A 13,324-nucleotide genomic window follows, 5' to 3' on the forward strand; every position below is an offset into this window, starting at 1 on the left:
TCGAAAGAACTATCTAGATAAGGGGTGATCGACCGCAGATAAATCGAGATGTTTATTTGACGAGATAAACCAATTCAAATTCGTGATCCATCAATAAGCACAGGAGGGTGGTAAAAACCGTCTCAAGCGCATCTCTCGAATAAAGGTTCGTTACGCGTTCGTCGTGATGGATGACCGTAGCTAAGCTGATTGTCCAATTTGGGAATTTGGACCGTATTCGAAAGTGATAAGAGTGATATTCATTTAGCAAAGTTCGTGGAGGTTCGCTAGGAATCATGCCATGCGTCTCGAGACTCAAGTGATTGACAAGTGCGGGTCGCTCGTACCGCCTGTCATATATAACACCGCCACCGCTAGTTAGTACACATTCAATGGTGAAGTGCACCGCTTACTTTGAAGGGTTAAGAAATTATACAACCCTTCTATATTTTTTATTTGCAGACAGCATTTTGTCTTAAACCTGACCTTTCGTTGTTAACGACTATATTATGAAACTATGACATTACTTATTATCAATATTTCCATTTCCATTTCAGATAGCATCGATTGCCGAAGAAGGACAAGCAACTAGTATTCAACACCACTTAGCGACTTCTTGATTAAATTAGCTAGCATTCTAGTACATCCACATCATTTATTACTTAATCGGAGAGCTCAGCCCACAAATACTGGCGACATTAGAAAGTCGTCATTGCTCTGGCGCAAACATACCGCACCACTGCCGCACGCTATACTCATTAAATTATCACCAATAAAGTATAAACCTTCTTTGCTTTCATCAACACGTTACTTATCTTAGATTTTGTCTATATTTCACAGGCCATTTTACTGGTCTCAATATCTAAATTCCTTTGTATTCCTTTTTTTCTAAACAAACTAATTGTTACATAATATAAGACGATTTTATGCTTTTTGAGCACAAACAGACTACTTTAAGATTATAGACTTTACAAAATTAATATATTATAATAAAAATATATTAAAAATTAAACCGTAAATGACATAATTTTAAATTTGAACTCAATTATTTATTTTTTACTATTTTATCGTTCCAGTCAAAAGAAGTATTTACCAAGACCAAGGCTTTTCTCAGGTTCTCAGGTAAAGCCACCGTCTAAATTTTTAACTATGACAAAAGCTTGCAATCTATTAATAAAAAATACTTTAGAAGACCAACAGAGTACAAAAAAAAACAGTTTGTTGCCACCACGTTGCCACACTAAAGTTGGTCACACAATTTTCGTTGCTACTTATTAAAATGTAAGTAACCATATTTAGCGGTATGTCTGACTATTTAATATCGTTTTATATTTCGATGGCAGCAATGGACAATAGCACCTATCATAAACGTCCAGAAGATAAGAAATCGATCGAGAAACGATCAATAACCATTCACGCAATTTAGATCGCATCCCGGCAATACATCAGCAGCAGAGGGCGCGACCATCGCTTCCTGTCAAATAAATCTACCACCCAGAGAACAAACGGCAAGTAATAAGGAACTCGGTACACATCCATCTCCCGTCATATAAACATACCCATAAAACAGGCGTCGAACAGACCTAGACGATAAATCAAATTCGATTATAACAGATCGTACAAATATTAAATGGGTCATTTCGTAAACAGTCGAATAACTCAAAACGATAAACGATGAAGTAACAAAAGCGAATGGTGTCGGACACTATACTTATATACTTAGATAAATCGAAAGGAGAATAATATGATTATGAATATGATTACCACGCGACTTCTCTTTGTCTAGCTAAAGCTTAATAGCAGTAGGTACATATTTAAAAATGATTGTGTGCAGAAACGGGACTCACGTCTCTAAGAACTAGTTTTTCGCGGATTCTTCCCAATATGTTATGCCTAAACTATAAAAAGTCGAATATGGTAAAACCAGTAAACACGCAAATATTGGCACCTTAAAAGTTCATAGTATAGAAAATCTTTTTATTTGAATTCTTAGCATTTTCAAACATAACATATCTAACTTAAATTTAAATTGAAAATATAAAAAAAAGAAAAAAACTTTTTTATTATTTAGGAACAACTGAAGATTAGAGCTCATCTCATCAATCCGACACCCTCACCATAAATGTAACGAATTATCGAAATTCGAATCTCACAGCGTCTCTGAATACTTGTCGCTACCGAACTAACACGCCGCAGGAATGTAATATTTATTTTATTATAATTCACCGGTAATAAAGCCTTAATAATATTTCTATAATCCTAAATTTATTCATGCACACCAAAAATTTATATCAGGTTTGGTGACTTCAAATTTAATAAGGCTTTCGACTCTCCGTATTTAGAACGTGTAGTTTTCTTTGGTCTGTTAGAAGGTCTAGAAATAGATATTACGACACTGCAATAAAATGCTGCTTTATATAATTGTTAAGATAATAAATTGAACATAGTGGAATGAATATTTAGCTAAATTCCTGACAAGATACACCCAATCCTTTCTAAATACATTAAGCATAAAATTTTAATTGCCGACCCAGTTTGAGTACATGGTCAACCTGCAAAATTCGCGAGAATACTTTTGCTGTTATCAATAAGATAAAAGCCATATCAAGACGCAACAGCTGTTCGCCGGATGTTAGTCATACCTATTGAAAGATGAATGCACAAAACCGAGCATTCATAACAGCGGACCATCTCAGACTTGCTAAAATATCTGCAAAAGAAATCCATCCTTGTGTACAGAAGATACAGTTTAGAATAAAGACCACTAAAAACGAGAAACAGGTGATGCTCCAGCCTTCCAGTGCACGGGAAAATATACTCTATTATTTCGAGAGAAGGTCCACTTTCATCGGTAGCAATTTAGGATGACAGGACTGATGATCAAGTGTGGAGATGTATTAATTGTAATTGAAGACTTCCCGTCGCCCCGGGTCTGAGCTTAAATCAATTAAATCGTTTAATGTCTCTGAGGATTCATAAACACGGTGCTGTAGAGGTAAAAGGTGGTGCAACTGGTACGATAAAATGCAAATATATTCGCAAATGGACAATGATTTACTACGTACGATGTATTTCACGAATCGCATAGGTACTTTTTTTTTGTAGTCTTTACATCAACGCTTGTTCATTTTATTTATCCATAACGGAAATATTTAAGTAACTAATAATTGTTTATAATAATTGTTTCCTTTAATGCCTTGTAAATATAATTATATCACAATCTGAGCCAAGAATCACTTCGATGGAGCTAACCCATAGGCAGAAAATAAAGAATCCTTGATGACCCGGTGAACTTCATATAATTTCCCTCCTAATACAAACCTTCCCTAGACCTCCTAGAAAGACTAAAATTAGCCAAATCGCTTAAGCCGTATTCGAGTTTTAGGGAGACTACCATTTTTATTTATATCTAAGATAAATTATTATTGATAATAATTTAGAAATTATCATTAAGTTTAATGATTATTTGTTTATATTTAGTTTTAAAATTTAAATTCGTCACTTCCTCGTACCACATTGTATTTCAACTAACAAACACGGCACTGGTAATTAACCAGGAAACACTAGCGAGTGCAATCAGTACATTTTTCCCGGGATAATTATACGAAAGTGGACTACATACGGTCACGTCTTGACTATTAGCGAGCTAAACTCTATTACACATGCAAACGATGCTGTTGTTAGAATTCCCCTTGATTAAGGTTTAGGGCCAATAAGGCTTTAAAAAGCCCAATATTTTTTTGAGAAGTAGGATCAATTTTTTAAATGATTTATTTATTTATTTAAGTTAAGTAACTACATCATAATCGATACTGATCGATCAACAATAATTTCTTTCCATCAAAAAATATCCCTTGAAACGAATGAAACGATTTTGATGAAAGTATAAATACAGAGCAGACAATGGAAGATGACATAGGCTACTTCAAATCTTTGCCAGATTGATGACAAATGCCGGAAATACTTTTGCGCATAAATGCCCAATACAGGGAGGCAAACCCGATCGGACTGTTCGCAGGTCGACCTGACGGGAAACACACGGGAATGCACAAAACGAACCTCTAAAAGACAACTTGGAGCACAATTCCGCATAAATGAAATACCAGTAGAGTTAAACAAACGACATTACACAATTCATATCTTGTACACATTTTGTACGGCGATGGGGGCGCGCGATACAAACGCATGCAAAGCGCATCCACATTTCCCGGGTGCCCTCTTTTTCATTGTTCGAGGACAATGTGACTGGTGTCGCAGCAGTTGTCATAGTTACCACGAATATCTTACATCGCGCACTACGTTGCTAGTCGGGCTTAAGTAATTTTACATAAGTACCAGATAAATATTACAAGAATAGTTATGGGCTGCGCAAAAGATGTAAGAACGCTTGAAGAAACAAGAGGGAGGAATTGGTGTTATGTAAAGGGTTATCCAATTTTGATTTTATTTAGTGGACGCACTTTTTTACTTAACATCGAACTGTCACTGTCAGTTCCGTTAATTTTCGCCCTAGTAGACAGGTACGTAGATTGGCCATAATTATGTATTATTTTTGGCCCGAATATAAGATATGAATTTATAAAGCATGAGGTTTCAATAGGATATGATATATAGGAATATCAAAAAATGTACCAGTTGATTAATCGCCTCGTCCGTGCGATTTAACGTCTGTAGATTTTTTTTTGGCTGCGTCAAGTCATTGGATAAGCCGACGACGTTGGAAGAGCTCAGAGCCAAAATTATACGCGAAATAGTCAAAATGTGTGGTCGAGTCATAGAAAATTAGGTTCAACGAATCATCGGCGCCTGCAGTGCCCATAATATGAGGGAAGTCGAGTTACATTCAAAAATTTTTTCATTGTACTTTAATTCGATACTAAAATTTTTGAAATAGTATCTCAAGTGGTTTTAATTTAATTTTGAAAAAAAGTTGTTAAGTCCTTATTGGAAAACCCCTTATATATTTCATTTTGATTTCTCGTTTTTGTTTAATCACCAGACTAAACAGAATATATAATAATTCAGACCGGAGCAAGTGGCAATGCAAGCAAGTTTTAAATTGAATTAACACTAAAATTTTGAACAGACAATGCAGGAACTCAATGCTTTAAATATTGGTGATTGGTCTACAGTTATATAAGACCGTAAATATAAACGAAACGAAAATAAACACAGATTATATTCTAAAATAAGTAATGTAATGTTCCTTTTTCAATTAGTAAGAAAGGAAAAATGCTACATAAGAAAATAATATCTTAAGACCGGCATATATCAGAGAAATTACTGCAAAATGATAATATTATAATGATGATCTCTTTACAAATTATTTTAATTATCATTTAAAACATGCAACAAATTAAGTTCGAAAAGATAAAATAATTAAATATTGTGAAATTGACAGCTACAATCACGCTTGACAACTTACAACTTAAGATAACTCTTTACAATAATTCTCTATCTTACCAAAATTAACAGCCATGATAGTAAACGTAGCGCCGCGCGCCTTTTATCAGTCTAAAATAAACAAATGGGTAATAATTCAAAATATAAACTACAAATGTGGATAAATTATCACATTACGATATATTATGATGTCTCAAATAAGCTAACATTTTTGGGAAAACGAGCACAAAATATTTGCTCGTGCAGCGTGCCATTATCAAAATACATTTTGTCATGCTAATTCAACAATATAATAATTATTATTATGTATTTATAAGTGGCGAAGGCTGGTGCCTTTCTAGATGGATTTTAGAGGGATTCCCTACGAATAATAAAAACGGGATTCCCGGGCCTAGCCTGACGAATATATATAGCGATTTAGATGATAGTTCTCAAAATGTAAGACGTGGTATCTTGAAACGACGGCCAAAATTTTAGAAACCAAACGCCAATAATTTTTTGAATAGTAAGAAAAGTAGACTGTATTACACCATGTACAGGTGTTTTTATAACTTTTGTGGTAATCAATAAAATTATTACTTAATTAAAGTCAAACAAATCACAAACTAAAAAAAAACAATTTTATGTCTTGCCAAAACTTTTGATACATTACCTACATCAACATGTATCTTAAACTTTTTTACTATAAAAGGAAGAGTTTTGCGCTTGCGCTAAAACTTAACTCCACCCACAAGTGCAACAAGTTGGTGAATTTTTAACCAAATTATATTCACAACAATAAATTGTATCTTTATAAATGGTTAAAAATGTTGATAACTTATAAAACGCTGTAGTAGTTACAATCACTATAATTTCACCTGCAGTTCATGATAATGGTAAACTATAAATAAGTGACAAGCCGGATGTAGATTATAATGTCACTTCATTATAAACATCTATATTAATAAAAAAATATTTTAAATTTTGTTAGTCTCACTAGAACTCGAGAATGGCTGAACCGATTGGGCTAATTTTAGCCTTGAAATATTCCTGGAAGTCCAAGGAAGGCATGGGAAGGAGACTATACGAAACTCACCAGGTAATGTAGTAAAAAAATAAAATAACTTACAGTCCGTGTTCAGTTTCCTTTCTAGTGTCACACACAACACAACCTGCGCACCCGACGGCCGGCGCTGGAATGGCCTGATGATGGTAGTGGGCGGGGCTTCGCAGGTGTATCGCTATGATGTATGCGCATTATTTGAACACGCCTCACTGTCACGCTCTTCTCCCATTCATGATAAGTGCATCACTTTTTTTGCAATGCGCTGCACTATTTGGTGTCTTCGAGCGCAATATTTGGTGTCTTTCGAAAGGACTGTTTGATATCTTTCAAGCGCATTTGGTGTAATTCGTCAAGCGCCACAGATTGTGCCTTGCAGTAGCAAGGCACTATGTTTGGCGCGATATCTTTTCAAGACTCAAAAGAGGTCGCGCGTCAGGAGACGAATAATTAAAAAAGTAAACCAACATTTAACGTTTCTGAATAAAAAACAATTTCACTTTGTGGCACTTGCACTGGTTAAAGAACTTCACAAAAATTAACTGTCACATTAAAAATGGTGTTCTACAGAAGGATTGACAGATGCTAATTACATTAATCAACTAAACAACCATTTTATAGGATTGTTTACATTATCAATTTTATTTTTATTAAGTAGTGATTTTTTGTAAAATTATTCGATTTTTTAGTACATAAAAATGTTGATGGAAGGTTAAATTTGTTTGTAACTGCAACTGTTTTTTCAGAACCTAGCAGGGTTTACAAAAGTTTCCTAGAATAAAATTAGGCGCAAGTCGCAACAAAGTGTCTAGTAACAAGTTTTAGTTAATTAAATATTTATAATGACTAAAACCAACGTTTACTTTTGCAAAAGATATTTTTTTTATAAAATAAGGGGACAAACGAGCAAACGGGTCACCTGATGGAAAGCAACTACCGCTGCTCATGGATACTCGCAACATTAGAAGAGCTGCTGATGCGTTGCCAGCCTTTTAAGTGGGAATACGCTGTCTTCTTGAATGTTTGCAGGTCGTATTGGTCCGGAAAACGCTGTCTTGTTGAATGTTTGCTGGTGACAGTTCATTCCAGAGTTTTAAAGTGCGCAGATCGTACAATTTTTACTGGTTTGACTATTGGTCTGCGGTCATCGACCTTGGCGCTCGCCACAATCGATCATCGACCTCTATTATAGCTGTTGATAGTCCAATATTGTAATCGCATCACAATGGCATCTTATTGACTTTTAAATGTTGCTTTAATTGTCGGTACTATTAAATATTAGTACTCAGCTTTGGAAACGGCCTATCATCAATTTTTTTTCTTGAAATTGTTACTTATACTGTCGTTTATTAAGGTGACGCCGCGTTTGAGTATCCGTGTTGAATATGTTTTAGATTGCTTGTTTTGAAGAAAACAAGAAATGAAACAGCAAGAAATGGAAAGGGCGTAAGCGACAAAATGGTTTTTGTCGCGTAATTTAAAAACCATAAACATATTTCATATAAGCTATGGGCAAATTAAAGTGTATGCTTAAACCAATCTATGTACAAATTTTAGAAGCTTAAATCACTCTCCTCTGTTGGCAAAACTAGACTCCCTTTTTTTACAGAGGTATTTTTGATTGATTATTCTGTGTTATAAAAGTTGACCAATCGTATTATGCTATGGGTAATTTAAAGACAAAGACATGATGAATACTGACAATTAACTTTAATTTCTTAGCTTTAGTCATTGCTGAGAAAAATCGATATCGCTACAGCCAAATTTGATAATTTCTTCAATTCAAAGGCGTCGCCTTCATTTAATTCAATTTTTTAATTTTGCGTTTACATTAAAACAATTTATTAAATTACTATCTAATGCTCGGTTTGTAAGGTTTTCGACTGGACTGGATTTATCTATTCAATTATTATTTTTGGTGATTTGTTAACGATTTGACGTTTAAACTTTAAACTAATATTAAGATCTCAAAAACGGCATAATAATCACGGCACAACCTCCTAACCCAACCTAGTTTTTAAAATATTTAGAGCCTTTTTACCGATTTACAAGAAAGGTGAATGTTCTCTCTTCAGCTGTGGATATTATTTTTCTCGGTAAATGTTCCGTTTTGCATCAAAATTATTTATGACCAGAGTCCAAAAGTGGCAATTCAGTTAGTTTTGTTAAGGTATTATTAAACTTTATGACTGTTCCAATCACTAAAAACCTGTTGCCATAAGAATAAAATCCACAACATAGGGGGTCGTTTATAAATTACGTCACATTTGAAGCTTATTGAATTCAAGGTAATTTTGTGTGGCGGAAAAGTAGATAGTCATAAACACATAAATTAAACTTTTTCGGGAAAACTGTAAGGGCGCGTTCAGACGTGCGCGTGTTCTACTATAGCGTATGGGAAAACACGCGCGCAGCCTGCGCGCAGGTTCTGCGCGGGTTCAGCGCGTGCCGCGCTGGGAATGGGAAAACTATAGTAGAACACGCGTAGAACACGCGCAGAATACGCGCACGTCTGAACGCGCTCTAAAGAGGGTTAAAATCCGGATTATGATGTTTCTTGGCTGGAATTTATCTATTCACCTATGGGTTTGATTGGCATAAGTCAAAAGATACGAGCTTAAGTATAATATCAGAATTCACAACTAGAGATATGACTTTGGCCGACTAGCCGATTAGTCGGTTGCAAAGAAGCCGATCATGGTTTCGGATGTTGCCGTAATGCTTCATTTACTTACTGCTAATTCGCGAGTAAGTCGCTTACGCCGCCTGCGAATATGTCGGATCGTGTTTTGGTTATTCTTTTTATTTGGTTTTGGTTGGCCAATCCGCTTAACCTTTTTTACTGAAATTTTGAATGAAGGTACTCGGAGTCCCGTGAAAGGACATAGTATTGCCGCGTTAAAACGAATTTTGGCGCAACGGAGATATGGGCGTCAACTAGTAAGTTGATAAAAATGCTATGCAATAGCTTTACCACGGCAGTCCCCGAGTGCCATACTTTTTTATTATAAATGTTTAGAATGAAGGAGATAGTACTACATATTATGTTGTTCTCTTTGGTATTTAAAATACAAATTTTATTTAATAATTATTAAGTAATTTCATAACTCATAAGTATTTCTTTACAAGCAAATAATTTCAGAAACCATTCACTTAATTTCAAAATAATCAAGGCTTTTCTTAAATGTAATATCAATAATAGTAAAATTATAAAAAGCCGGATAGTCGGCGCTTTTTGCCGACTATTCGCCGACTACAAAAGTGGCCGGATAGTCGGCTTTACCGACTAGTCGGCACATCTCTATTCACAACTAAGTACTAACAAGTGACAACCTGTGTCGAGGACGACACGTGACGCTGTTTAATACCTATCAGTGACGTAACTAATGTGAGGCCCCTAATAGTTATTAGGCGTGAAAGTATCGTTATCATTAATAACTTTAGAGTTATGCAAGCAAAAGCTTCTAATAAAAAAACGTTCGCGGATGACAGAGTAATTATATATAGCGTTCCTCATCGTTATCTCGATGCCACTTGCGGATAGAGCTCTCTCTTATCTGTGGTTTTAGTTAATGGGGTCCATAAATTATATGAGATTTTTAAGGATTTACTAATTATTTTTTTAGAAATCATCAAGTCAAAATATTACTTAAATTGGAGCTTCTATGAAACACTATGGCGTTTGTTTAAAGTACTTACCCATTAATTTTCTGATATACCTCCTACCTTTAATACAAAATAATCGACCAAGTGCGAGTCGGACTCGCGCACGAAGGGTTCCATAGAGGAAAATAGGCGAAAAATTGTGTTTTTGTATGGAGGCTCCCATACAAAAACCCCTTAATTTTTTATTTTATTTTAATATTATTCTTAAATATTGAAGTAGACATACAATTAAGGCCTTTGTGAAAATATCAGTGCCTACCTGTTGCCATTATTGATATCGAGCAAAAAAGGCCAAAAAAATCACGTTTGTTGTATGGGAGCCCCCTTTAAATATTAATTTTATTTTTAACCGACTTCCAAAAAGGAGGAGGTTATATGTTCAGCTGTGGAGTTTTTTTTTTTTTTTTTTTTTTTTGTATGTTCGACGGTTACTCCGTCGTTTGTGAACCGATTTTCGAAATTTTTGTTTTGTTGTATTAGGTTTCACTCCAATTTGGTACCATGTTCACAAAAGTGGTGACCTGATGATGGGATCCATGAGTAATCGAGAGAACTCCTCGAAATTTATATGGAAACATATGGTGATTTTGGTTTTATAAGAAGCATCCTAAGCATATGCTACCAAAACGCAAGATTTTGCACCGACGTATACTATGGTTCCAAAGAGACTAACAGAACTCCGGATTCCTTATAAATACAAGTTTGGGGGCTTAGGCGCTGTTTTAAGAACTGAAAGCGTATGCTACTATGCAAATTACATTCATCATCATCATCATCATCATCACTACCATGTCAGGGTCACCAATGTCACAATACACATGGTTGTATATGGATACAATATACACACAATACCATAAAATATCATCAGTCATCACGTTATGTCCTTATTTATTTAACAATAATAACTTCCTTATAATATGAACTAAAAAGTATTAAATAATTTTTCCTATCTAATAGTGCCTTTTTCCGAATTCGGCTAAACTCTACTATTTCTGTACTCAATCTTCATAATTTTGAAGTCGGTGCTAGTTCCAAAAGTTTCAAATATTCTGTCAGAGAACTAAAGATTCAGCTATCTATTATTGTTTTTACCTTGGAAGTCCGTTTTAATTTTTTGTTAAAAATAATAATGTTTTTAGTATTTGTTGTTATAGCGGCAACAGATATAGATAATCTGTGAAAATTTCTGAACTCCAGCTTTAGCGGTTCTTGAGATACAGCCTGGAGACAGACAGACGGACAGACAGACGGGCAGACAGACATAGAAGCCTCATGAATAGGGTTCCGTTTTCACCCTTTGGTAACGGAACCCTAAAAAAAGAATTTTAAATTTTATTACTATTTACTTCCGCTATTAGAGTTGAGAACGTCTGAACCGATTTGGCTATTATTGGTATTGAAATGTTCGTGGATGTCCAGGGAAGGTTCATATTGGGTCTAGAGAGGACAGTGATACGAAAATTGTATAAACTTAGTACTATATACTTAGTATATACTTATGGTCATCGTCATATTATACTTAGTCAAGGATTAAAAATTTCAGAACACAGTATTTTGACATCCAATTGACAACAGTCACTAACCCAAACAGGCGTATTCGGGCATTTCGATTCGAAGACTACTTACTTAATAATATTATTTTAATGACAGTAGTCATAAACCTCTCCTAAGATGTATTACTACAAAAACCGTACGCACCCACGAGCAGTAAGTCAATAACTTAATACATCAAATTCGTTTCTTATCGGATCTTATCGGAAAAATCAATAAACAGCTCAAATAACCATTTATTGGATGAGTAATTCTTGTATAAATCATACTACAATTTCGAGGAAAATGAATTATTGTGTCAAATATCTCGTGTATTGCCTCCCCCACCGGTTTCGGTGACGGTGGCCGTTATTGAAACCGGGCCAACGTGCCGGAGTTAATAGTGCCCAAGTTTTCGCAGTACACAGAAACACTATCTATCTCTCGTAATTTACACTAAATTCTTATAGACTGTGGCACGTATGACTGACACGACTGGCGAGAGATCAGGCGCAGGATCGACTTTTTACTTACCCATCAGTCGCATGGAGCATCTTACTTGTCAGACAATCAGGTGAATCAGCCATCAGGTAATCAGCCTGCATTGACCTAAGTCCTAACCAAACTAAGAATCATTATCCAACGCGGGAATCGAATCCACGACCTCGAACTCTAAATCACTTGACCACGAATATTGGATGACTAATTCGTATATAAATCACATTACAATTTCGTGGGGGAAATGAATTATTGAGTCAAACATCATGTGTATATTAATAGTGTGGTATCTTTATTATCGGGTAACTGGACCATAATTCCCCTCAAGGCGCTCAGCGGACAGTCGCGAGTGAAATATGGAATGATTTGTAGAGACGGCTTGAAAACTGCAAGTGGATGTGGAGTGTGGAGTGTGGACACATAATTTAAAATAAAATACATATAAAGTAAATTATAATCATTTATCGAACGTGATTGACAAATTACACATTATTATCTATATATATAAAACTCAAAGGTGACTGACTGACTGATTGACATAGTGATTTATCAACGCACAGCCCAAACCACTGGACGGATCGGGCTGAAATTTGGCATGCAGATAGATGTTATGACGTAGGCATCCGCTAAGAAAGGATTTTGATAAATTTCAACCCCAAGGGGTTCAAATAGGGGATGAAAGTTTGTATATAATAATACTTCTTAACGCGAGCGAAGCTCGTTATTAATGTATTAAGCTATTGCATAGCTTTTGTCGCAGACTTTGAGCGCGACGACCGAATCAAGAAATTCCGTAACGAAAAAACCTAACCTGGAATGTCAATGAAAACCATTTCTAATATTAATACAATCGTAAGTAGCTAGGTAGCTTCTAGCTGCTTCAAATCCATTCCAGGTACGCATGAGTAATTTCATAGTGCCCAAGTGTGTGCGCAGTACACAAGAGCAATCTCCATTCATCTACTTTCATGGACGGATGACCGACACGACTGGCGAGAGATCAGGCACAGGACCGCCTTCAACATGCCCATCCGACGCATGGATCATCTTACCCACTTGTCAGAAAATCAGGCGGTCAGCCTGCATTGTCCTAACCATGAAACTTGGAAGTACCTAACACGTGTCCAACGCGGGAATCTAACGCACGACCTTCGAACCAAGAGCCACGCTCTAAACCACTGGACCACGGAGGCGTTAAACCTAAAT

The 13,324-nt window shown here is 35.6% G+C and overlaps 1 protein-coding gene across 2 annotated transcripts in view; it reads right to left on the reverse strand.

Moving 5' to 3' along the window:
- LOC121739396 (protein N-terminal asparagine amidohydrolase) overlaps positions 1-13,324 on the reverse strand; it is a 101,065-nt gene that overhangs the window by 58,798 nt on the left and 28,943 nt on the right. The window contains exon 1 of one of the 2 annotated variants that reach the window (XM_042131852.1): positions 6,491-6,562. The exons of the other annotated variant lie outside the window; for it this stretch is intronic. The gene's annotated coding sequence lies outside the window, so the exon portion shown is untranslated. Of the gene's footprint in view, positions 1-6,490; positions 6,563-13,324 lie in introns of those variants that run through there. 2 annotated transcript variants of the gene reach the window in all.

Source organism: Aricia agestis, chromosome Z (assembly GCF_905147365.1).
Source record: "Aricia agestis chromosome Z, ilAriAges1.1, whole genome shotgun sequence".
Classification (NCBI taxonomy): Eukaryota; Metazoa; Arthropoda; class Insecta; order Lepidoptera; family Lycaenidae; genus Aricia; species Aricia agestis.